The sequence below is a fragment of the Sturnira hondurensis genome, unplaced genomic scaffold, assembly GCF_014824575.4.
Source record: "Sturnira hondurensis isolate 20B ecotype Veracruz unplaced genomic scaffold, ASM1482457v3 Scaffold0015596, whole genome shotgun sequence".
Classification (NCBI taxonomy): Eukaryota; Metazoa; Chordata; class Mammalia; order Chiroptera; family Phyllostomidae; genus Sturnira; species Sturnira hondurensis.
The window spans coordinates 8901492-8929177 of record NW_028088227.1 but is presented as its reverse complement, the minus strand read 5'-3'; the positions used below and the strand labels follow the sequence as shown (position 1 = coordinate 8929177).

The 27686-nt window shown below is 40.3% G+C and overlaps 1 pseudogene; it reads left to right on the top strand.

Moving 5' to 3' along the window:
• The first annotated feature begins 11359 nt into the window (after positions 1-11359).
• LOC119000349 (60S ribosomal protein L18a-like) lies at positions 11360-12815 on the top strand (annotated as a pseudogene).
• Positions 12816-27686: the final 14871 nt, after the last annotated feature.

Genomic DNA, 27686 nt, shown 5'->3' with positions numbered 1-27686 from the left:
TTTTATTTCCTGAATTTCTTGAAGTAGATACTTAAACAGTTGAATTGTAGCATTTCTTCTTTTTTAAAAAAAATTTATTTATTTATCTTTTAGAGGGGAAGGGAAGGAGGGAGAGAAGGCGAGAAATATCAGTGTATGGTTGCTTCTCGTGAGTCCCCTGCTGGGAACTGGCCAGCAACCCAGACATGTGTCCTGACTGGGAATTGAACTGTGATCCTGTGGTTTGCAGGCCCGCGCTCAATCCACTGAACTACACCAGCCAGGGCTAGATTTATTTATTTATTTAGAGAGAGGAGGAGGGAGAGAGAAAGAGAGGGATAAAACATCAATGTGTGGTTGCCTCTCACGTGGTCCCCACTGGAGACCTGGCCTGCAACCCAGGCATGAGCCCTGACTGGGAATCAAACTGGTGACCCTTTGGTTTGCAGCCCACGCTCAATTCACTGAACTATACCAGCCAGGGCTGCTTTTCTTGTATATTTACCTGTTTACATTTATCTCTAAGCATGACTTTTAGCTATATCCTATAACTAAAAAATATAACAAGTCATATTTTTATTATTGTTAGTTCAAAATATTCGAAAATGTCCATTATAATTTGCTTCAACTGTTAGATATTTAAGATATATGTTCATATTTTTAAAACTTGCTAAATTTCTAATAACCTTCTTGTTATCGATCTCTCACTTAACTTTAGTGTAGGAGTAGAACACACACTGCTTGATTTCACTCCTTTAAAATTTGTTGAAACTTTATTTTTTGAGCAAGCACATGGTCAAGTTTATTAAAATTTCCAAGTGCATTTGGAAAGTATGTGCATTCTGCACTTTTTTATAAAAAATGCACTTTTTTAGAGTATGCACTTTTTAGAATGCACTTTTTTAGAATGCACTTTTTTAAAGTATGTGCATTCTGTAGTTTTTATAGTGTCATTTAGAAAAATTTTTTGGAATCATGTTTAAATTTATATGTTTGCTACATTCCTTTTTATTTGATTATTTTATTATTTATTAAGAATAGTACATTAAAGTCTTCTCTGTGATTGTGACTTGGCTAGTGTTCCTTTTGTTCCACTACTTTTTCTTTTTTATGTTTTGTAGCTAAATTATTAGGTACATGCAAGTTTGAAATTATAGTATCTTCCTGGGGGATTTAACTCTTATAGTGTTCTTCTTTATCTCTAGCAATGCTTCTAGTCTTAAAGTCTATTTTGTTTCATATTATTATATTCATATCAGTTCCCTTTGCTTAGAATTTTCATGGTATATTTTTTCCTTTTATTTTTAAACTGTCTCTATTCTTAAATTTAATATATAACTGTTATAAGCAATATAGAATTAATTTTAAATATCCAGTCTAACCAATTTTGCCTTTTCATACAGGTATATAATTTATTTTTGTTTAATGTAATTACTGAAAATCTAGATTTTATTGTCATTTTCCTTATTTATTTTTTACTTTTTTTAAAAAAATATTTTATTTATTTATCTTAGAGGGGAAGGGAAGGAGAGAGAGAAGTATCAATGTATGGTTGCCTCTCATTCGTCCCCTGCCGGGAACTGGGAACTGGCCTGCAACCCAGGCATGTGCCCTGACTGGGACTCGAACCGCGATCGTGTGGTTCGCAGGCCTGTGCTCAATCCACTGAGCTACACCAGCCAGGGCTATTTTTTACTTTTTTCATCAGTTCCTTTTCTATCTTTCCTTCACTTCTTTTGTATTATTTATTTTCTATTTTTCCTAATTATAAGCTTGTTGGTATATGTTCTTTTACTACTTGTAAATGATTACTTGAGTTCAAAATGAATCTTCCAATTATTAAAATATGATATAAATAAGTAACTTTTCCAGTTAAAGACAATGCAAAGATCTTACTACACTTGAACTTACTTTATCTCTCCCAATTTTTGTGCTATTGTTTTCACATTTTTAATTTTTCCTAAACTTAAATTCCATAGGATGTTATTATTATTTTTGAACAAAGTTAATATTAATTTAGATTTAGCTGCATATTTATTCTTTCTTTTTAAAAAAATATTTTATTTATTTATCTTTAGAGGGGAAGGGAAGGAGAGAAGAATAGAAACATCAATGTATGGTTGCTTCTCGTGCATCCCCTGCTGGGAACTGTCCCCTGCTGGGAACTGGCCTGCAACCCAGGAATGTGCCCTGACTGGGAATTGAACCTCAATAGTCTGGTTCGCAGGCCCGTGCTCAATCCACTGAGCTACACCAGTCAGGGCTTGCATATTTATTCTTTCTGATGCTTTTTGTTTTGTTTTGTTTCCAACTGGGGTCACATTCCTTCTGCTCAAAGAACTTCTTTTAGTATTCTCTTATTGCTAATCTGTCTTACACATAATTTTTTAATTATGCCTTTTTTTCTTTTTATTCATTTATTTAATTTTTAAATTGAATTTATTGGGGTGATGTTGGTTAATAAAACTATATAGGTTTCAGGTATACAATTCTACAATATATCATCTTTATATTGGTTTATGTGTTTACCACCCCAAGTCAAGTCTCCTTTCATCCATTGATCCCCTCTTTACCTTTGCCTATTTCCCTCCATTCTCCTTCCTTCTGGCAATCACCATACTATTGTCTGCGTTCATGAGTTTTCCTTCCTTCCTTCCTCCTTTCCTTCCTTCCTTCCTTACCTCTCTCTCTCTTTCTTTCTTTCTTGTTTTTTCTTTTCCTCTCTCCCTCCATCCCTCCCTCCCATCCTCCCTTCTTCCCTTCCTCTCTCTCCCTTTTTTCCCTTTGCTCTTTGTCTTTATGAGAATAGAATGTATCACCAAGATGAAGAAAACTCCAGGCAATCATGTATCTGTTATACACAACTGTATCTAAGGCATAAAATTGCTCTATACTTAAAAAAATTAAGCAAAATAAAATTTAAGTAAGCTTTTAATTTTAGAATAGTTTTAGATAAACAGAAAAGTTTGCAGAGATAGTACAGAGAATTTCCATACACCTGGGACACAGTTCTCCTTTTATAACATCTTTAGTATGGTACATTTGTCACAACTAAGAAATCAATATTGGTAGATTACTATTGCATTAACTAAAATACACACTTTATGCAGGTTTCACTAGTTTTTCCTTATGTCCTTTCTGATCCACAATTCCATCAATGATGCCACATTGCATTTAACTGTCATATCTCCTTAGCCTCCTTTGGTCTGTGACAGTTTCCAAATTTGTTTGTGCTTTTGATAATCTTGACAGTTTTGAGGAGTACTGTCCCAGTGTTTTGCAGAACGTCTCTCAGTTTGGGTTTGTCTTATATTTTTCTGTTGATGGACAGAGGTAGCAGGTTTCTCAGAAGAAGATCACAGAGATAAGTGCCCTTTTCATTATGTCGTATCAAGGGTACATGCTGTCACCATGATGTTAACCTTGATAACATGACTGGTGGTGTTTACCAGGTTTTCTCTACCATAAAATTATTTTCCCCCTTTTCATTCTCTACTCTTTGTAAGGAAATCAATAGTGCAACCCTAAGTCAAGTGTAGAGAGTTAAGCTCCACATCCTTGAGGAGTTAATCATTTTTAATGCTTTACTGCCTGCTTGGTCGATCCAGGGTTCAATAGCCCTCCCTTTCAGATTCTTCCTTGTGACAGTGTATTGCAGTTAAATCCATTTCACCAAATGTATTTGCTGTGCGGTAAAGGTGAAGACAGGTGTTGGTAGCTTGATTGATGTGATAGTATTGAAGACAAATGTGACAAGATTTCTTAAAAATGAAAAACAATAGTTGGGCATTTCTCTGAATATAAAAATTTAGTTTAAATTCCACTTTCTAAATTTCTTGACCACCATTATAATTTTACATTAAGGACAGATATAGAACAGCTAGGCTCCAGTTTTAATTGTGCCTGTACTTAGCTGTGCAATTGTGGGAAAAAATCAGCTCAGCCTTTTGGTACTCAGGTCCCTTACATATATATATAGGGAGAGAGAGAGTGGAGTGTGTGGCTGGAATATAGTATCTCTAAGTTTTTAAAAGGCTGTTCTGATTTTAAAAAATCAAAGGGAACTTAAGCAAATTATTTTATTATATGATAGGTAAAAAATTTTAAAAACATTTTACTTATTTATTTTTAGAGAGGGGGGGAGGAGAAAGGATAGGAGAGAGAAACATTGGCAGGCCAGCTCCTTTCTACATGCCCCCAACTTCCAAGCATGTACCCCAAAACTCAGGCATGTGCCCCAACCAGGGATCAAACCCATGACCCTCCTGTTCATAGGCCAGTGCTCAGTCCACTGAATTACACCAGCCAGGGCTGATAAGTACAATCTTCTATTACATCTCTGTAAACCTAGTCTTTGTTACTAATGTACCTGAAGAGGTGGAACATTTACTTCCAGTAAGCTGATTGCTCTTGTTTGGTAGATAATTACCTAGAAGATCCCAATGGGTGGAAAATGATACAAAATAAAAAGCCCCAAATATTCCCTCACCATTTTTTTGGAATAAAATACCAGAAAGGAGAAATGTAGGGATACGGTCTGCATAAGCAATAACCATTATGTGGCTTTTACCTTCGCTCTGTTTTCTCATTAATACTACGCAGAATTTGGTAATTTAGGTTGGAAATGAGAACATACCTCTCATGGTAGAGCTCATAATATCAGTTCTCGTGGTATAAGAATGACATCATCCATTTTGTGGTTCTGTGAGAGACAAATGGAATTTCTCACCTCAAATTTCAGAAAGCAAAAGGAATTGTTTGCAAGAAGAACTTGTCATTTCCTCGGAGTGATTATGAAAGCTGTCTGTGTTTGTGAAGAATTTTTCTTCTCCAGGAAAAATTCATGAAAACAAATTTTCCAGATTTGAGAAATAATAGTAGATAAGTACAAATGTTGAGCATCTTAGTCTTACTGGTTCAGTTCCTTGATGTGATTCAAATGTTGTACACGTGCCTGTGGTGAGGGGCAGAGGGAAGGAAAAACAAACTGAGACGAGCACTTTGAATAAAGACAGATTGTGTCAATACACCGCCCATGGCTGGCCATCGTGGGCTGAGGGAGTGGAGATTTGGAATAGAGGATTAAATACCCGATTCTGCATGTCAGCACGTTTCAGGTGCTTAGAAGTTGAGAGCTCTATTTTAGTGGTTTTAGTAGTCTGTGATGAAAACATAAAGAAATCTACTAGGAAGAGGGCTACATTGAGTGAGTTGGAAGGGTGGTGAAATTCTTTTGGCCATCCCTGGGTTTCCGAAGCCTCACATTTCAGCTCTAGGGCAGCTCAGGGTCCAGGGAGAGCAAGTTGAAGGACCCCATTAGTGTGAATGATGGCTTCCTTTTACACACCAGTCAATTTTCAGGCAAGCTTTTCACGCTGTCAGGAGGTTTAAAAGAAACCTTTTTGAAAATGTCCTGGAGGTAACTTCATGGCATCAGTAGATCCCAGATTAGTCAAAGCAACTGTTTGTTTATATTGTTCAGTTATTTTGAAAACTGTTAACCTATTGTTTCCAAGATGACAAATCAGTGGATTCTAAGGTCACTTAGAATCAAATGTTAATCTTCCTCATGTCAACACTAGGGCAATTTGGGAAAGAAAAAGAATCCCTCCCTTCCCTAACAACCACCCCTTAATTTGTTACTCTGCAAATCATATTTTAAAAAGAAGAACGGTCGCTTTTCAGTGAGTGGTTTCCCTCTTGATACCTGGCTCGGATGGGCCAGGGGAAATCCTGCATACCCCCTCTTTCTGCCCACGATCTTTGCTTCTTCTAGAGATGAATGTCATAATTTTATTGACAGTATATCAGCAAATCCTCTTTAAATAGTTTTGAATTAATTTTAATCTTCTGAAAACAATTTTTAATAATTATTTATGTATTTATCTTTAGAAGGGAAGGGAAGGAGAGAGGGAGAGAAATATCAATGTATGGTTGCTTCTCGTGTGTCCCCTGCTGGGAACTGGCCCCTGCTGAAAACTGGCCTGTAACCCAGGCATGTGCCCTGACAGGGAATCGAAATGCGATCTTTTGGTTTGCAGGCCGTGCTCAATCCACTGAGCTACACCAGCCAGGGCTGAAAACAATTTTTTTCACTTAGGTTAAAATATTCAACTTTTAAAACCTCATATTTATTTATTATATTGTCTTCCTTTAACGTCAACCAGTTGTCTATGCATATTTGAGGGTGGTCCTGGAAAAAAATCAGTGTGAGAAAGATTTTTTAAAAAAATTTAAAAGCCGGAGCTCAGATACTAGGTGTCTATATTGTTCATTGAACTAGAGCCTTGGAAACCGAGGCTCTGAGCATGCGCAGCTCCAGAGGGGCTCCCAGAGGCAGTGCCCGGGGACTCTCTTCACAGACCCCCTAGTGAGCTTGGGGCACCAGTAGGATGAGTTCCCCTTTGGGCTCCAGCTGCGACTGTAACAGCTCATCAAAAAGTCCTAACAGTTTTGAATCTTAGGAGGGGAAAGACTGGGGTCTGGATTCCTTTCCCCAAAGAGATTCCTTGGCTTTTATGCATATGTAGATTCTTGTTCTCATCAAGTTATGACAAGACTACACGTTGTGGTCTGAAGACTTGCCCTTCCTGGCTCTGTGTTTCCCCCTTCTATCTTTCAGCGGTGTTGTCTCCAAATAAACCACTTGCTCTCTTAACGCTGTCTCCGAATCTGCTTTGTGGGAGACCTACCTGACACACAGGCTAGTTAACTCGCTAGTTCATGTTAATCTCCCAATAACCTTGGGATGTTTATTGAGTAGAAATGACTTCTCTTTGAGGTCTTAGGAAGCTGAGGCTCACAGAAGTGGTCATCGGGTTTACCTGCATCTATAGAACCAGTTAGCTGACTCTGGCCCAGCACCTCCCCCACTGCCTTATCAGGGCTTTCACAGGGATGACTGTGGCTTCTTCCTTAAACAGAAAAGAAGTAAACCAGACATTCACAAAATAGAGCAATTTTGAGAGCCAGGCTCTGAGGACTGGGATACAATGGCATTTCTGGGGTTATCAGAAGTAGCAACTAATCAATGGTTTTATAAATGTGCGACTACTGAGATAAATAAATGTCTCATTGCTGCTCCCCCACCTCCATCTTGTTTCATTGCTAAAATGAAGGAAGAGATTAAGGAAGAGATTATTGTTTAAATAAGGATCATTGCTAAAATAAGGAAGAGATTATTGTTTAGTAGATAACACATGTGATATTATCAAAAGAAGCATGCTGGCCAACAATGGTGGTCCCCCACAGTCCCTAAAACCACTCCTCTCTGAGTCTAAACAATGTCCCATGTCCTGCCTGGAGGTAAGGAGCGAGCGGATATATGTCCATTCAAGGTGTTTTCTAGTCTTCAAGCTTTGATTCGGTTGCCTTTTCATCGTACCCTTTGAGTGGAGAAACCACAGTAAACCCATTGGAGCTTCCACCTTCCTCTGTTGGTTACCTGTAGTCTAAATTTTAAGTGGGAAAATTTTGGAAATAAACAGTTCATAAATTTTAATGGTACTGTTCTGAGTGATGTGATGAAATCTCGAGCTATCCTTCTCCATCTTGCCCAGGCCGTGACTCACCCTTTTGTCTGGAAGATCCCTGTCGTAGACGCTCCTCGCCTGATAGTCATGAAGTCACCATCATGGTTACCAGATCAAGTGCCACGGGATCGCTGGGCTTGTCCTCAAGTTATCCTTGTTTTACTTAATAATGGCCCCAAAGTTCAAAAATAGTGATGCTGACAAATTCAGGTACCCCGAAGAGGAGGCCTAAAGTTTTCCCTTTAAGTGAAAAGATGAATGCAGTATAATAAGATATTTTGAGGGACACACAGGGACGTTACATTCACATAACTTTTATTACACTATATTGTTATAGTTGTTCTATTTTATCAGTAGCTATTAAACTCTTACTGTGCCTAATTTATAAATTAAACTATTATTGGTATGTATGTATGAAAAATGAACAGTAGAGTTGACCTTTGAATGACATGGGTTTGAACTTTGTGGGCCCACTTACACATGAATTTTTTTCAATAAATATGTGTACTGTTTTTAGTCCCCTGTTGGTAGTCTGTGGATGTGGAGGGCCAGCTACATGCACTGCTCTACACCATTTTGCATAGAAAACTTGAACATTCACAGATTTTAGTATCTGCAGTGTGGGTGTGTATGTGTCTTGAAATCAATCCCCGATAGATACTGAGAGAGAACTTAAGTTTTGGGGGGAGCCAAATTTATATATGAATTTGATTGTGCAGTGAATTGGTGCCCCTGACCCCCACATTGTCCAAGGATGAATTGTGTGAGGTCTGTCCAGGAAAAACATCGAACCACTGTTAATATAATGAGAACAATTTGTGAGAAATTGGTGTAACCTGGCAACCACAGAAAGTGGATTGGAACACACAAGTGTGAACAATGGCTGCACTGTACTAGCCAGTAGGGGTGGTAGATGCTGCTGAGTTGGCATGTGTAGCGTGTGGCCATGGCATTCAAAACGACTGAGTGAGTAGAACAACGAATCTGCATCAAATTTTACGTTAAGCTTGAACATTCCTCCACAGAAAATATTCTGATGATTCAGAAGGCCACAGCTATGGGCACGTGCTGATTGGCAGTTTTATCAAGACAATGCACTAGCTCACACATCATGTCTTGTGCAGAGTTTTTGGTGAGACATCAAACTGCCCAGGGGACTCAGCCCCTCTACAGCCCAGATTTGGTGCCCTGTGACGTCTGGCTTTTCCCAAAACTGAAATCACCTTTGAAAGGGAAGAGGTATCAGACCATTGATAGAGTCAGGGAAATATGACAGGGTAGCTGATGGTGATTTGGAAGAACTGCGTGAGGCCCCAAAGTGCCTACTTGGAAGGGAAATGAGGCATCATTGTCCGATGCACAGTGTTTCTTGTGTCTTTTATCCTCTTCGATAAATGTCTCTCCTTTTCATAGCGCACGGCGGGATACTTTCTGGACAGACCTCGTATGATTTTCTTAAAGGGGCTTTAAGAACTGAACATCCTTAAAGGAACTCGGAGGTTCAGCTATGATGATTGCCTGTGTTCTCCTCAGAGTCTGGTCTGGTTGTAGGTGCAGAAGTGCTTCTTGCCTTCTTCCTCTTCTCCCTCCAGCCCTGGGCACTAAGTGGTCAAGATGGCTCTTCTGGTCAGCTGGAGACCGGTCTCCTGGTCATGAAACAAATGAACAAAATGGCAGGCACTCTGTTTTGTTTCCACACTCTTTGAGTGAGCCGAGAAAGCTCCGCAACCTATTTACTAACTCACTTGTGCTGTAAATATTTATCAAGAGCCAACCATAGAACAGACACTGGGGATATGATAATGAAAAACATAGATCAAGTCCCTGCCCTGATATAACTTATATCCCTTGTATCATATTTACATGAGAGTCCAACAATAAATTTAAAAAATGAAAGTTTTCAGATTGTTGTAAGCACCACAAAGAAACTACAACAGGTTAATGGGTTGGCAAGAGTGATCAGGGAAGGCCTCTCAGAGGCAGTGACTTTTTTTGCTGAGACTTGCAGAGATTTGAAAGAGAGTATCCCAGGCCAAGAGAACCCCAGGGCTCAGACTCTGGGATGGGAATATGCTGGGTATGGTAGAAGGCTAGAAGGAGGACCAGGTGGGCTGGGATAGAGTATATGAGGGGCAGAGTGGGGAGGATGTGGCTGGAAAGGTGATAGGGTCAATGCCGAACATCTGCATCGGTGAGCAGAACCAGCTTGTCCATTTGACACAGCAGGCCCAGCATCTAGCGACCACAATAATTTTAGGTCTCATAACAATATTTTAATTTCTTCTAAAAGAAACAAAAAGTGTAATAATAAACAAATAATCATGAATCCTGCTTAGATTATATTCATCTTTTTATCAATGTATCCATAAAATATGATTTGAATATATTTTTTTGTGGAAAAAGGGGCCCACAAAGACAAAAGTGCCTAGCTCCTACGAAGTCACAGTGTGGCCTTGGTGGTGAGGATGTACTCTCCCATACAACTGACTCCCATTTGAACTGTGCGCATCTTCATTCGAGTTGTCGAGCTCCCCGAGATTCTCAGGTGTTGATTCTCTGTGAGTTTATTTAGCAGTGGGTATCGTGAAGCACACTTTCTGATAACAAAACCACAGCCGCCTGGCAATACCTGTGTTTCTAACAAAGACTTTTCAGAGCCCGGGACTCTGTGAGGTAGAGCAGCGTGTTGTGACAAGTCCCATGTACCTTAGCTCCTACAAGCCGTGTGACACCCTTTGCTTGCTTTGGTGCTGCAAAGGAATGTGGAATGTTGCCTGTGATTTTTTAAAAAGATACTGTTAGCAATTTTATCTTGAAACAGAAACAGTTTACTCTAAACAAAAAATGCTTATGGTACTCTTATGAAGGCAGTCAGGGTGGGTATTCTTACATATTCTTATGATGATATGCATGTGTACAAATGAAGAAATTGAAGAAAGAAATTCACAGGACTACTAATCAGTGAAATGAGACTCATGTTGAGACCTTCTGACTCCAAAGTGCATAGCTTTAACATCATAGGAAATATTATTATTAATAGAGGTAAAGTAGTACCTGGATCCTAATAGATATTCAATGAAATTATGCTGAAAACTAATAGATTACACTATTTAGTAGCCTCTGAAAAAATGTTCAGGCTCATGCTGTTCAATAGAAATAGGAGAAAAGAAGTAGGATGATGAAAACCAATTATAGCACTTATCTGAATGCTTTAGACCTCCCGTTAGTGGGTGACGGTAAATGTGTAGTTTTCATATGCAAAAGACTAGGGCAGGGGATGGTTATGTGGTAGAAGTTAGCTCTCTGGGATGTTTGGAAGTTCTTAACATTAAACTTGTGTTTTTATTCTTTGACTTTTATTCCCTTAACTGAAACTTGTTCTATTACAACTTTGTGAAACATGTATAGAAATAATGCATCAGAGTGTCAGATAGTGTCTGCAAACTTTCTTGGTTATGTCACTGCACGGAAATTACCAAAATTCGAGTTAGCTCAGGAAGAATCTGTGGATCATATGGCACTAGCTTCCTAGACTCCTGCAATAGTGAAACAGAAATAAACTGTCTGTAGAGTGTGAGATTTTGAGGTCTAATTTTCCCGTATGTCCATAGATCCCAGCATATGGTTTGAGACATGGAGATACGCTCTGTGCATATTTATCTTCAGTTACAATAAAATATGCTCTTGAAACCTGGTGATGATCCTAAGTTCTAGGTACTCAGAAGTTTGCAGGATACCCTTCTTCATTTATTGCTCCTTAAATTGCCATCATCTTCCGTTTTTGTGCTCATTTATGTAAATCCTGAACCCAGCCTTTTGTGGGTGGTGGCGAATATGGAGACAACACTATGAAGGCCTCGGGCGCACTGCGAGAGTCCAAGGCGGTGGGGTGCTGCCTGCCCACCTCTATGTGCCGCATACCGCTCCTCTATCGCACATGCATCTTTGCACCTAACCTTGTCGTTGCCAAGTCCTGCTTCTGGTACTTTGTGTCTCACCTGAAGAAGACGAAGAAAACTTCAGGGGAAATTGTCTAATGTGGGAGGTGTTTGCAAAATCTCCCCTTTGGGTGAAGAACTTAGCACTGGCTGTGCTAAGACTCCCGCAGTAGGACCTGCAATATGCGCCGAGAACCTGACCATCGCGGGTGCCGTCACCCAGGGCTACCGAGACAGGGCGGCCCAGCACAGTGCCTGCGCCCACTCGATCCAGATCACGAAGGTGGAGGAGGTCGTGGCCGGCGACTGCCGCCTGCGGTCGACCAGTCAAGCAGTTCCATGACTCCAAGATGAAGTTTCTGCTGCCCCACTGGGTCCTTCACTGCTAGCGCAAGCCACGCTTCCCCACCAATTGGCCCAACACCTTCTCTTACATGCAGGGCCTCCTTGTTCCCCAGTCTACACAATGAACTCCTGGGGAAAACCAAAAAAATCCCCCCAATCCCCCCAAACCAAACCCCCCCCCAAACAATCCCCCCAAAACTTAAACCTAGCGCCCTCAAGATTTTTTTCTTATCCTGGGACCAGGGGTTCCTTTCATCGCTAGGAGTGAGTAAGCAGGCATCTATGGAGAAACCTACTTGTTAGGACAAAGCTGAGGTGAAGGGCAGATCTGGGATGGAAAACAACCGTGTGCAAGGAAAGAATTGAGCAGAACCACTACTAAATTTGGCAAATTAACCTTAATGTTTTCGTACTGTAGACAGGTCAGAGATAATGACGTCCTGGGTAAGTCCTTCTGAGATGAGGCCACCCTGACCCAGTTCTTCAGCTTGGAAGTTCAGAAAGTCTTTAATCTCTGAAGGCTTTCTAGGGCTAATGTAGGTTAATGAAATTCACCAGAGACTGATCCATAAGCCGGCAGGTTAACCTCCCTGTGCGAGTGTTGGCGGGTGTTCCTTTGTGGTGCCCAGGGAACTCTGCTCACTAATCAGGGGCTCAGGGAGACAGACTCTCTATCCAGATGATTTTCAGGAAAAAATGGAATCAGAGCAGAGGAGGTGGTTGGCCTCCTGGACATGTCGTGTCAGCTGTGATGCCTGCCATGGACTACCCCTGTCCCAGGTGGTGGCNATCGCGGGTGCCGTCACCCAGGGCTACCGAGACAGGGCGGCCCAGCACCGTGCCTGCGCCCACTCGATCCAGATCACGAAGGTGGAGGAGGTCGTGGCCGGCGACTGCCGCCTGCGGTCAACCAGTCAAGCAGTTCCGTGACTCCAAGATCAAGTTCCTGCTGCCCCACTGGGTCCTTCACTGCTAGCGCAAGCCACGCTTCCCCACCAATTGGCCCAACACCTTCTCTTAGATGCAGGGCCTCCTTGTTCCCCAGTCTACACAATGAACTCCTGGGGAAAACCAAAAAAATCCCCCAAATCCCCCAAAACCAACCCCCCCAAACAATCCCCCCAAAACTTAAACCTAGCGCCCTCAAGATTTTTTTCTTATCCTGGGACCAGGGATTCCTTTCATCGCTAGGAGTGAGTAAGCAGGCATCTATGGAGAAACCTACTTGTTGCTACAAAGATGAGGTGAAGGGCAGATCTGGGATGGAAAACAACCATGTGCAAGGAAAGAATTGAGTAGAACCACTACTAAATTTGGCAAATTAACCTTAATATTTTCGTACTGTAGACAGGTCAGAGATAGTGACGTCCTGGGTAAGTCCTTCTGAGATGAGGCCACCCTGACCCAGTTCTTCAGCTTGGAAGTTCAGAAAGTCTTTAATCTCTGAAGGCTTTCTAGGGCTAATGTAGGTTAATGAAATTCACCAGAGACTGATCCATAAGCCGGCAGGTTAACCTCCCTGTGCGAGTGTTGGCGGGTGTTCCTTTGTGGTGCCCAGGGAACTCTGCTCACTAATCAGGGGCTCAGGGAGACAGACTCTCTATCCAGATGATTTTCAGGAAAAAATGGAATCAGAGCAGAGGAGGTGGTTGGCCTCCTGGACATGTCGTGTCAGCTGTGATGCCTGCCATGGACTACCCCTGTCCCAGGTGGTGGCTCCTGAATGAGAAGAAAATGCGTGCTCAATATCCCCTGGTTTTCCCCTCCCTACGGGGCTAGAACACAAAAACATCCCCCACCCTTCCTGATGTCGGCCTCAGCTTCCTCACCTCTCCACGGGAAGAATCGTAACCGCACTGGCCTCTGAGGGAGTTAATACCTGCTGAACCCTTAGAGTGGTGCCTGGTTCACACTACTACACTCAAGACATGATTAGCTATTGTTATTCATGTTTTCATTATTACTTTCTCAGACTCTTTGCAAATCATTTTCCTTCCGCTGTAGTAATCTTTTTGGAGGCTTTCTCAACACGAGTAACTAGGTGTCAACTCTCTTAATTGTACTGTCATTCTGGACATTCCCTGAGGCCACACCCCCGTTACCTTGCTTACTTTGGATGCGTCAAACTTCTGCAGCCTCACATCTACTCCCTTCTACAAATGACTCATCTTATTGGCTTTGCATCCTTTTTTGCTAACTGTGCAGTTGGGGAATAACAAAGAAGGTTAAAATTCTTTGACAGATGGTTAAATTGAGAAATTCTATATCTGGTTTCCTTTTACTCCATATCTAGCAGACAAATGAAGACCATAACATCCTGGCAAAACTTGCACCATATTCTTGCCTTAGCTGAGAGACTGGTTCAGCAATGTGTCATAGTTCAGAATGAACCCAACAACCCACTGTCCAAGCCGCCTCTACTGCGCGGTGCTCTGCTCGCCTTCCCCACTCTCTTGACTCTCAGCTAGATCTTGGCTCTTTCTGCCCAGGAGCACAGCTGCTCCCATATCTGCGACCCTGATGACTCTGGCAGTGCTCTGGCCGCCTAGGTCACTCCAGCCCTTCCCCTGTCACACCTCCTATGCGCATCACACTGGCTCGACTTGCCCACTCCTGCCTCTGGCTGGCTTGCCTCTCTCAGCCGACACATGAACACATGTAGACTGTGTCATATGCTTGTCCCCTTTTCAGAGCAACCTGACACAAATTTGCATAAATGAAATAGATTTCCCCTCCTGATGGATTCATTGTTGTGGCTAGGAAGAACAAAGAGGAAATGGACCTGGGTAGGGTGAGTGAAACATTTAGTATATATTAGCATACTAGACACTTCAGCTTTGTGGTGGGTGTTTCAAAGTCTTAAGTGCATGGATGTAGTAACAATTGAGAGTCAGGGCAATTAGGAGGTGGAAACCCCCCTTCCCATTAAGGATGATTAATAAATTGCAAACATTAGTAATATGCAGATGAATAATCAATCTGATAAGTATTATGAAACTTCCTGTTTCAGAAACAGAATCTAATTATTTTTTCAACAGAACTTACTAAACCTGCTTGTTAGTCGGAATTTCACAGCACAAATTTATTATCAAATTAAATGATTAAGTATGCTGATCACTTCTAAAGAAAGCACTGTTATCAGTTAATTCAGTGTGGATATTTTGTGTAGAAAGGGCTTCTCTATGGCAGTGTTTTGAGTTCTAAGTTCTTCTGGGGGAAGGGAGCATGAGGCGTCATTGTTCAATGGGGACAGAGTTTCTGTCTGGGAGGAGGAGAAAGTCCTGGAGACGGAGGGTGGTGCTGGTTGCATAACAGTGTGAAGGTACTTAATGCTGCTGAGCTGCACATGTAAAAATGTTTAAAATGGTAAGTTTTATACTATGTATATTTTACCACAATACAAAAAGGAAAAGTCATTTGTGCTTGTGATAAAAATTGAAACAGGATAGAAGGATAAAAGAAGTTTGTCTTTCTGCCTTTTACATCAATTCATATTCCCATTCCTCAGAGGTAACCACAGCTGATATCCTTTTAGAAATCTGTTATATATTAAGTATATATGCCTATCTAGCACTGTGCTAACATTTTAAATAATAGATACTGTTTGGCTCCTTGCCTTTACCACTTAAATATATATCTTAAATATATATCTACACCTAGAGTCACTATTTTTTAAAAAGCTCCATGGTATTTCTCCTACTAATACACATTTAACTTCATTTACAATGTAACAACTGTATTTCAGTTAAAATGGATATTGATGTCTTTTTCTGACATCTGGCTTCATTATCTGACTCTGTAGTTGTTTCCTCTATTCACTCATTCATTCTGAAAAGATTTTATGAGGTTTCAGTGCAGTTTATGTTATACCCTGGACAATCCTAAACAGACACGTTTCCTCCAGTGCCAGACAGAGTTATTCATCTTGATAACTGCTTTTCACTATTCCATTTGTGTTGACTCAGGCATACTCTAAACATAGAAGGTATTTTTTTAAATTAGAAAAAATAAATAGATAAAGTCTGGCCTGCTTGTTTATAAACTTTCTCTAACCTAATCTGGAGTGTTTTGTACACTGGAAGAGCCACGCACCAGCAGCTGCTGTCCTCAATCTTTATCAGGTCCCCTGGGCCAGTGGTTTGATGGCCTCCTTCCCGAAGCTCATCCTGTCCGATTCCTTTTATTCCAATTCTCTCTCCTTCTCCCCTCAAGGGTCCCAAGTCCCTTGCCCTTCTCCACTTCTAAGAAGCCCCTTCCTTTAGGCCTACACACCCTCTCCTCCTGTCCTTCATACATTTTCTCGGACAGTCAAATGCGTAGGAGGTACAGAAACACTTCTCCTACAGATGTGTATGTACTGGAGGTGACCCTTGTCCCCGTGATCGAGCAGCATTGCTTTCCCACTAGTGCACTAATTGTTTTCTAGGACAACATGAGCTCAGCTGTTCACCTGCATATGGGATACTCAGGCTCCCGGGGTGGGGGTGGGGGGTGTCTGTAAACCCAATCATCCTTTGTTATATTGTTTCTTTGGGAAAAATGTGTTCCAAGTCCTTAGTAATTGACTTGTCAATGAACTTTTGGAATGGAGCCCATCTGTAAGTTGACAATAGCTTGTTCTTTTTCTAAAATACATATCCTTTTTTTTCCCACTTAAGTGTCTGTAAAATAAGTCTTGGGAGATATAACATTTTATTGACTAGAAATCTGAGGCATAGATCCAGAATGACTTCTTCAAGGTTATATGAACTAGTTAGTGGTAGATAAGTTCTGCTGTCGAGTCACTGGACAACTAGTTGTGTAAAATAAAATTCAAAGACAAAGACACCCACTCAACTCATGTGCACACATTGAGTTCCAAATTTAGGCAGCTCTCATAGTGTGCATTTTGTAATGGTTGAAATTGGAACGGATGAGGAAGTGAACAGGGTAGTAATAAATGTTTCTTGCATCAACAGAAAGTTTGTCTTTCTCTCTATTTCAAAGTAAGAGATGCTACTTAAGGAGAAATGTTATGAGAGAAAGTTCATTTGCTATTGCTGGTATGTGGTGAGTATATTGTCCTTGTCTCGTTCTTTCCAGCCAAACCTTTGGATGNGTAGCATTGCTTTCCCACTAGTGCACTAATTGTTTTCTAGGACAACATGAGCTCAGCTGTTCACCTGCATATGGGATACTCAGGCTCCTGGGGGGGTGTCTGTAAACCCAATCATCCTTTGTTATATTGTTTCTTTGGGAAAAATGTGTTCCAAGTCCTTAGTAATTGACTTGTCAATGAACTTTTGGAATGGAGCCCATCTGTAAGTTGACAATAGCTTGTTCTTTTTCTAAAATACATATCCTTTTTTTTCCCACTTAAGTGTCTGTAAAATAAGTCTTGGGAGATATAACATTTTATTGACTAGAAATCTGAGGCATAGATCCAGAATGACTTCTTCAAGGTTATATGAACTAGTTAGTGGTAGATAAGTTCTGCTGTCGAGTCACTGGACAACTAGTTGTGTAAAATAAAATTCAAAGACAAAGACACCCACTCAACTCATGTGCACACATTGAGTTCCAAATTTAGGCAGCTCTCGTAGTGTGCATTTTGTAATGGTTGAAATTGGAACGGATGAGGAAGTGAACAGGGTAGTAATAAATGTTTCTTGCATCAACAGAAAGTTTGTCTTTCTCTCTATTTCAAAGTAAGAGATGCTACTTAAGGAGAAATGTTATGAGAGAAAGTTCATTTGCTATTGCTGGTATGTGGTGAGTATATTGTCCTTGTCTCGTTCTTTCCAGCCAAACCTTTGGATGATGTGGACATCATCCAAAACCATGGCAAAGACAAATATAATTAGGAAAACCCACTGGGAAAATTCACCCTGGGGGATGTATAAAAAGAAAACCACCACAAGTAAGTGTTCTGAAGAGTGAAAAACAAGAATTAAAAAAGAGAGCAGAGGCAGACAGGCGGGCCAGTCCCCTAAGAGAGTCAGAAGTGGTGGAATGAGGGCTGTCAGGTGGGAATTTCTAGGGGTTAGGACCTGAGGCTCAGTTAGGTGGATTGGCTTTAGAACATAAGCTTCTCAACATGCTGTTCTTACCCTTTTTGTTCTTTTCTCTTGGAAAAACAAAACAAAACCAAACAATATTTTTAAAAGGCTAATTTAGTCAATACATTTTGGAATGGAAATAACTGCAGTTTTTGAAATGGCAAGGGCTTTATCTGACAAAAACAGATGTATCTTGAGTTTTCTATCTTATTTCTTAATTTATTTTTCTTTTAAAAAATTATATTATATTGATTATGTTATTACAATTGTCCCAGTTTTTCCCCCTTTGCCCCTCTCCACTCAGTCAGTACCTCATACTCCCTCAGGCATCCCCACCATTGTTCATGTCCACGCATCATGCATATCAGTTCTTTGGCTACTCCATTTCCTATACTGTACTTTGCATCCCCATGACCACTCTGTAACTACCTGTTGTACTTCTTAATACCTCACTTTTTCACACATCCTCCCACCCATATGGCAACCACCAAAATGTTCTCCTTATCCATGATTCTGTCTCTGTTGTTCTTGTTGCTTAGTTTGTTTTTTAGATTCACTATTGATAGATACGTTTTTTGCCACTTTATTGTTCATAATTTTTATCTTCTTTTTCTTAAATAAGTCCCTTATCATTTCATATAATAATGGCTTGGTGATGATGAACTCCTTTAATATTACCTTGTCTGTGTAGCACTTTATCTGCCCTTCCATTCTAAATGATAGCTTTGCTGGGTAGAGTAATCTAGATTGTAGGTCCTTGCTTTTCATCACTTTGAATACTTTTTGCCATTCCTTCTAGCCTGCAAAATTTCTTTTCAGAAACTACCTGACAGTCTTACAGGAACTCCTTTGTAGGTAACTATTTGCTTTTCTCTTGCTGCTTTTAAGATTCTCTATCTTTAAACTGTGATATTTTAATTATAATGTGTCTTGGTGTGGTTCTATTTGTGTCCATCTTTTTTAGGACTCTCTGTGCTTTCTGGACTTGTATGTCTATTTCCTTCACCAAATGGGAAGTGTTTTTTCATTATTTTTTAAAATAAGTTTTCAATTCCTTGCTTTTTGTCTTCTCCTTCTGGTACCCCTATGATTCAAATGTTGTACATTTGAAGTTGTTCCAGGGGCTCCTTAGCCTATGATTTTTTTTGGATTCTTTTTTTCTTCTTGCTGTTCTGACTGAATGTTCTTCCTTATGTTACAAATCATTGATTTGATTCTTTGATTCATCCACTCCACTGTTGGCTCCCTGTAAATTTTTTTTATTTCACTGAATGTAATCTTTATTTCTGCCTGGGTCTTTTTTATACTGTTGAAGTACCCAAGGAGATACTTGAGCATCCTAATAACCAGTGTTTTGAACTCTGCATCTGTTAGTTTGCTTAGCTCCATTTTGGTTTGTTCCTTTTCTGGAATTTTGTTCTGTTCTTTAATTTGTGCCATATTTCTTTATCTCCTTGTTTTGGCAGCCTCCCTGTGTTTGTTTCTACGTATTAGGTAGAACTGCTTTGACTCCCTGTCTTTGTAGTGTGACCTATTGTAAAAAAAATTACTGGTAAGTTGGATGGGGTGCAGCCTTAGGTAATTGCAAGGGCGGGGCAATCCATGTAAATTGGGTTGATGGAGTCTCATATATGGTGTCACTGCTCTGTGGCTCTGTGTAGGGGAGGGCTCAGAAAGGGGACAATGTTGCTGCTTGGCCTCTGGAATTTTTTCTAGAAGGAAGCTATTCCATGACACTTCCTCTGATGCCAAACATTTCAATTTCTCCCATTATGCCACTGGTGCCCTTTCAGCTGCTGTCCTGGTGTTCAAGTCCAGAGGGAGTGACTCTGTGTAAGTCCTATGTCCATTGTGGGCCCTTTAAGAGGAGACTCCTAGAATCCCACAGTTTCTCCCACCCTAACCCCCACTGGTTTGTACAGCCAGAAGTTATGGGGACTTATTGTCCTGGCACTGGAACCCTGGGCTTGGTGATCTGGAGTGAGGCTGGGATACCTCGCTTCTGAGGAATCTATCCTGATTTTTATCCACCACATGCGGATGTCGGACTGCCTATTCTGCATTTCTGCATCTCCTCCTCTCTGTGTCTCCCCACACGTCTCCACATCTCTGTCCTTCCTGTTTGTTTGGATGACTGTGCCTTCTTTAATTCCTTGGTTGCCAACCTTCCATACAGGTCAATTTTTCAAATATTCTGGGTGATAGTTATTTTGTGGTCTAGTTGTAATTTTTGCTATGGTTGTGCAAGGAGGCGAGCTGCATTTATCTATGCCTCCATCTTGCCCAGAAAGTCAGGAATCTACACTTCTTAAGGAACCCACTCAAGAGAGGAGGCCATATACAAGCAGATAAATTGAAAAGAGGGGGTGGCGGCTTCAGTGGAGAATGACAACCTGTGGGAAATTGTGGAACAGTGTGTCCTTGAACCTGACTAATAGTTATTTTAAGAGCCATTGAATTAATTGTTTTGATATGTTTGTTTAAACTCTTTGTAAAATGTAAAAGACTCATGTCTACTACATAGGTGATTTATACCTCGAAGTGTTTTTTAAAGGATGGTTACCAAGCAAGATTTAATACAAGGTAGTATCTAGTTTGTCAGTGTATCTAACATCCTCAGGATTTATAGCACTTAAATGATCAGACAAAAATATTTTCTAGTTATTATGTGTAAGACAAGTTGATATTTTTCTGATGCTCTCTGATACAACTGCTTTTCATGTCAAATATTTACTGTGCCCAAATTTATTCAATTTAAATAATTACTCTGTAAGATAAATAAAACAGATAATTTTTAATGACAAAAAAATAAAAAAAATCAGCTGACAATCTTATGAAAACTGCCTTGTAGGATTTTTCAATTTTAAGTATTAGTAGATTGATATGAAAAAGACTTAGACAGCCCTGACTGGTGTGGCTCAGTTGGTTGGGTGTTGTCTCACTAAGCAAAAGTTCTCTGGTTCGATTCCCAGCTGGGTTGCTTGTTTGGTCTCTGTCAGGGCACCTGTGAGAGGCAACTGATTGACTTTCTCTCTCTTACATCAATGTTTCCCTCTCTTTCTTTCTCTCTCCTTACCCTCTCTATAAAAAATAAATAAATACAGTCTAAAAATAGAAAAGGACAGTATACTGATTATAGGTCAAATACTAATTGTAATGGGATATATTTATACACACACATACTCACATACATACATATATATACATATATATATATATCCTAATGCACAGTACCTCAGAATATGATCATATTTGGAGACAGGGTCTTCACTGAGGTAACTGAGTTAAAATGAGATCATTAGGGTGTGCCCAAACCCAATATGACTAGTGTCCTTATAAGAGGAAATTTGGAGACAGACACGAATATTGGGAAGGTGGTGTGAAGGCACGGGGAGAAGGCAGCCATCGGCAAGCCAAGTAGAGAGGCATGGTACTGATCCTTCGTTCATACCCTCAGAAAAGACCACCTCTGCAGATACCCTCATCTAGGAATTTAATCCTCCAGAACCGTAAGAACATGAAGTTCTGTTACTTAAGGTACCCAGTCTGTGGTGCCTTTTTGTGGCAGCCCTAGCAAACTAATATACTAATAATAGCCAAATCCTTGGAATTAGCAAGAAAATAAAACAAGACATTTGACATTTTGGAGAGGCAAAGTATAGTACAAGGGAATAGATATGGCAATGTTTCTAGAAGCCCAAAAGGCTACAGGTGCCAGTTTCAGTGAATCTGTAACAGTAAATGAAAACTGACCACCAAAGGAAGTGACTGACGGTCATTATTTGAAGCCCCAGTTTGACATACTGGTGTCCCAAGGGCAGGAAGAGGATTAGGTAAAATAGTCGAACCCATTTTCAGCTCATTTGAAATTTGAGTTTTACAAAATATTCTTCTGTTAAATAGACCATTTCCTTCCACATCCAGGGGAAGAAGTTTATTATTAGAATACCCTGGGGGAACTACTTCTGTTAGTTGTTGCATACCTGAAATATCACAAAAGACAGTGTACCTAAAAAAAATCATTAAAATCATTGTTTTTGCCTTTGCCAGTTTACAGAATTACGGGAATAAATGCTTTATGGCCTTGGGCATTGCAAAGCCTTTATCAAGGCAAGACAATGGAAGCGAATGGACTGGAGAACCCTGCAGGCTGTGGGAAGAGCAGAGCTGAAGGCCAAGAAGACAATCTATCTAGAGCACAAAAGTAATATATGGAACGGTTGCTTCCGCCCGGCTCCCAGATCCAGGTGGGTGACCTTGAAGATTTAAAAAGGGAAACAAGGAATATTTTACAGGAAAATTGAAGTGTTTTTTAAAAATCCTTTTTCTTTAAAACAACCCTCTCAAACATCGGATTTTTCAATTTCCAAGAAGGTTTTGGAGCCTGGCCTGAATTCTGGTGCAGAGGGTAGGAGCCTAGATTCTAGAAGCAGGCTGCCAGCATTCAAGTCCCAGCTTGCTGCCAGCTGTGTGAGTTGGGACCGGGACTGTAACCTGCAAACCTCAGTTTCATTATCTGTAAATTGGGACTACAAGCGCAGTGCTCTTATTTTGTAGAGTTTTGTTAGAATATGAAATGAAATATTCCAGGTGAAGTACTCAGCACAGACTCTGTCCTGCAGTAAGTACTGCAGTAAAAAAATATCTGCTCCTGTCATTCAAGTGTCTAAGGTGGTTCTGTATGAGCACAGCGATACGTTCTCTTGTTGGATCTAGACTTAAGTGTTTGCTGTTTCGGAAGTTGATGCATTCTCTGCTGTCTGTTCTCGCCTGTCCTCATACTGATGCTCTAGGAGGTGGGCTTTGCTTATCTTTTTTGGTAACTGTCTTGTGCTTTAAATCTAGAAGTTTTACGTAAGGGATAAAATAATACCAAAGAAAACGTGGTCATGTGCATTTGTGTAACTCCATGGGAGAAATTAGATCAGGCTCCAGAAGAAGTGCAATTTGAGAAAATGAAAGAGGACATCTAAAAAGAAGACTCAAAAGGCAGGTCAATTTTTAGTTTTCTGAGGAAATTCCATACTGTTTTCCATAGTGGTTGTACCAGTCTGCAATCCCACCAACAGTGAACTAGGGTCCCCTTTTCCCCACAACCTCCCCAACACTTGTTTGTTGCTTTGTTTATGATGGCCATTCTGACCAGTGTAAAGTGGTACCTCATTGTGGTTTTAATGTGCATCTCTCTGACAGTTAGTGATACTGAGCATCTTTTCATGTGTCTCTGGATCCTCTGTATGTCCTCCTTGGCGAAGTGTCTGTTCAAGTCCTTTGCCCATTTTTTAATCGGGTTGCTCGTCTTCTTTGAGTGGAGTCGAGTGAGTTCTTTGTATATTTTGGAGATTAAAGCCTTGTCTGAGGTATCATTGGCAAATATGTTTTCCCATATAGCTGGTTCTTTTTTTATTTTAATACTGTTTTCTTTAGCCATGCAAAAGCCTTTAATTTTGAAGAGATCCCATTTGTTTATTTTTTTTCCTTTATGCCCCTTGCTCTACGGTACATATCAGTAAAAATGTTGCTGTGTGAAATATCTGAGATTTTCTTGCCAATGTTCTCCTTTAGGATTTTAATGGTGTCACAGCTTAGCAGCACAATTTACAATAGCCAAGAGTTGGAAGCAACCTAGGTGCCCATCAGTAAATGAATGGATCCACAAACTATGGTACATTTACACAATGGAATTCTATGCAGCAGAAAGAAAGAAGGGGCTCCTACCCTTTGCAAAACAGCATGGATGGAACTGGAAAGCATTATGCTGAGTGAAATAAGTCAGGCGTTGAAAGACAAATACCATATGATCTCACCTTTAACAGGAAGCTAAACAACAAAACAAATAAGCAAACAAAATCTAACCAAAGACACTGAAATAGAGAGCAGGCCGACAGTGACCAGAGGGGTGAGGGGAGGGAATTTCAGGGAAAAAGGGGAAGGATTTAGAGGAACTAGTATAAAGGACACATGGAAAACAATTAAGGGGGGTGGAAATGGGAGGGAGGAGGGGAGCACTGGAGGGGGGTGGGCTGGGATGGGAGCAAAGACAGAAAACTGTACTTGAACAATTCAATAAAAAATAATAATGAATAAATAAATAAAAATTAAAAAAGAATCAAAGAGGAATTCCTTTGATTCCATTTTAGGTAGCAGGACACATAAGCACCCAGGATAGTGGTGGGTGCAGACAGGGGCTCAGTGAGTTATTGTGAATTACATGGCTGATATGTGAGATGAATCTGAGAGCATGAGGGTTTCGTGTAGCACAGAGTCCTGGGGAGGGTATTAGAGGTAACGGGGTGATAACAATCTGGTGGTCCTTGGTAGTTTCCTGGATTTTCCCACAGTGTTATAACTGCCAGTACCCTAGCAGGAACTGAGTGGCATGCTCACATTGAGCGATTAAAACAGAATGTACTAAAAAGACAGTTAAAGATCTTGGCAAGGTGTTGGAAGATCCAGCATAGTGCTGTGAGCTGGAATTCACAGCCAGCATTATGCCCTCCCAAGGCTCGAGGGGGCAATGGAAGAAGGGGCATAGGAACCAAAAGGGGGCAATTTTGTGGAGAAGCTGCCTCACAAGAACTGTGATCTTTGGTGTGTAGAGTAAGGACAGAGTGGATTTTTCGGACTCCTTTGACAATCCACTATGGACTCACTGTCAGCCATGACAGTTATGTCAAATGCTATGTCAAGACTGAGGTAATGAGGTATAACACCCTTAAGAGGCACCCAGATGCCCCAAATCAGAAGTCTGGATCCCCTGATAAGAACTCCATCTGGACAACGATATGAGGGGGACCTCCACCCCTAGTGGCCATAAGAACTCAGAGCTCTGACCGCCTAATGCGGACACTGACTGTACTATGGGGTCATGCTTGGACACTGCCGGACTTCCACTCCACTGGACTTGAGACCGATGCCTGCCTCTCCACCTGCAGATACTGCCAGGTATCAGGACTTCACACCAGTTGCTCATTCTGCTCACTCTATGGAGGATGCTCTCCCTCTATGCATGTGTAACCTGTATGTGACTCTCTTGGCTTATTGGGGAGGTCTCCTATAATAAACCCAGCATGGTGGAAAGGCACAAGCATGTGTGAGTGGCTCCTTTTGGCTATGCCCCCTTGCTCACAACAAGGGGTGCAGCCATATTTTAGTAGAGGGCAGAGCTGGGGGGAAAGAATTGCCCTTTTCTTCCTCAGGAGCCAGATAACAAGGGAACCTTATTGATACCCTGTATGGTCAGTCCCTGGGGCACAGAGCAGTGTGAAGAGAGGTGGAGGGCCAATCAGAAGGGGGAATGGGAAGATACTCAGCACAGTATCTTTTCTGCTAGTATTGATTTAGGGAAACAAAATAGAACAGAATCAGACCACCTGTAGGAATCTGTTATCTGGGATAATCTTTGGGAATGCACATACCAACTGATGCACCTTGTGTCCATCTCTTCCCCTTTTTTCATCCCGTGCTGCCTACTTTTCTTTCACATTTGACGGGGATTTATTGTGTGAGCATCCCTTTCAATAAACATCAACAGTGTAAAGAAATTCCAGCTACTGTGTGGCACAGGTAACAAGATAATACATCTTTCATTTTCCTGTCTCTCTGTGACTAAGAACTCATGAAATTTGAATCCTGTGAAATTTTATTGACTTTGACCTGGAGTCGGCAGAATCAATAACTTGGACATTAAAATTAACCAAATGATTAATAGTTATAATTTAACACATATTTCTAAAAATGAGTTGATTTCACCTGGAAATTTAGGGTTAGGTTAAGATAGGGATAACCTCCCCTGGGTTGCTATGTTGGGGTGGAATAAACACCATTCACTAGCTTTTTTGTTGGGATATATTGACTTGTAGTCAATAGCGGTGTGCTTATAAATGTTCAACAACTCACTGTCTGGATGAAAAGCCCTGACTTTTAGCATTTTCCTGTTTTGGTGGTGAAACTGTTCCCACCACGGCTCATTTCAAGCGACCAGTACAACATTACTGAACGTGGAGCTGGGAAGAGGCGCACGCAATCGGCTCCCGGGAACCCGGAGGTGCTGCCTCCAGCCCCCCACTGGGTGTGACCCTCTCCTTCCTCTAACAGCCGCAGGTCTCACACCTCGGCGGGTAGACTTTTCAGCTGCCCCTAAATAGGGCCAGTACCCCTGAATCATTTGTCACATTGTAGGCCTTGGGATAAGACTGAGAGTCTTTTATTCCGCAGTTGGGCATGAGGTACCTACCCGGAGTTATTGTAACAGTCTCGATACTCACTGCAGAACTCCGATGATATCACTGTCTGCTTATGAAAACAATCATTCTTGTTCATAGGTGAGCATATATTCTTTCGTTCTATTTTCCTATTTTCCGCTTTGAGGAAACACCTAGGAGCAACTAACAGATGAATTTTGTTTCTTTAATACCGAATCTTTTCCTCCTTCCCCTAAAAATATAGAACATTTCATTTCCTAGCATTTAGAAATGATTGAAGTTAATTTGTATAAATGTAGAAAATCATTTAAGCCTTTTCTTCTAAATATGCAGAGCAGAGTATGCATTTATTTCTTAAGAGTATTTGACATGTTGATATTTATACCATTCTATATGGTTACCATTTTATATACATTTCATATTTCATTATGTGATACAATATACATTTCCATGTGTGTAATAAGTATTAAACATGAGTTTAATATTAAGTTAGAATAAGGTTGCAATAAAGTTAATACTAAAATAAGCAACAAACATTCCATTCGCTTTTAATCTTATTTAACTTAAAGTTGTTCTACATTATACACCAAAATGTGCAGAAAAGTTATAGCCATGCTGAAAATAGATCTGGACAGCTTTTTTTAAAATTACCCACCAAACAGTTATTTCTAGTTTATTTACCCAAATAAATACACTCATGTGCTCTTCATTTTCAGTACAATATCCAATTTATATACAACAGATGCTCAACAAAATTAAATATGTGCTTATGATAATACAGTTCATTATATTTTTATGAGGAGGGAGAGATCATATCTATAATATAGGGGGGGCAAAAGTAGGTTTATAGAATATGTGAAACACAGAGTTTATTTTTGTATCATTATTAATTATAGTGTTATTTTCCAGACAAACAAACTATAAACCTACTTTTGCCCCACACTGTATGTTAAAATTTACTCCTAGGCTAACTGCAATTGGGAAGAACTTAATTAGTTTTTATACTGGCTTTCTCATTTATTTATTTTTGACAAACATGGATTTTAACTTAAAGGTTTTAGCTGAAGTAACATAGGTAGCCTTATAAAAAATTAGGTTATACAATTTATTAATTGAGTCTAGGTTTCCATTTTTGAAAATTTAAATTCAAGAGTACACATTTATCATTAAATAGCAGTGACAGGGAGAAGAAAACAAAGATGAATAAATCATTCAATAAAAAAATATACCTAAGAAACCTAACAAATATTTTTGTTAATTATTCAACAGAAAAGCACCCTTAATTGTGTGGGTGCTTCTGTTAATTGTTTGTTAATTGTTTCCTATTTCAGGAATTTCAATTTGGCTATCGCATCATGTGCTATATTATCCTTTATAAACTACCAGTATTTCCAAGGTTAAGAAGAAACGAGTTCAGTACCTTCTTGTCCTATTAAAACCTAAACATTCAAAGCGCATAAAGGGAAGTAATGTACCTTAGCTTTTCCATTTGAACTAGTTGCATGCATCCATCCACCTACCCACCCATCCCTCTTTTCATCAAAAAGATATTTATTTGTTCTCTATGCTTTTCCTCCTCAAGACGTTATACTAGCACTGGGGGCACTAACGTGAAAACCACTAAAGCAACAACATGATTCTTGCTCTAAA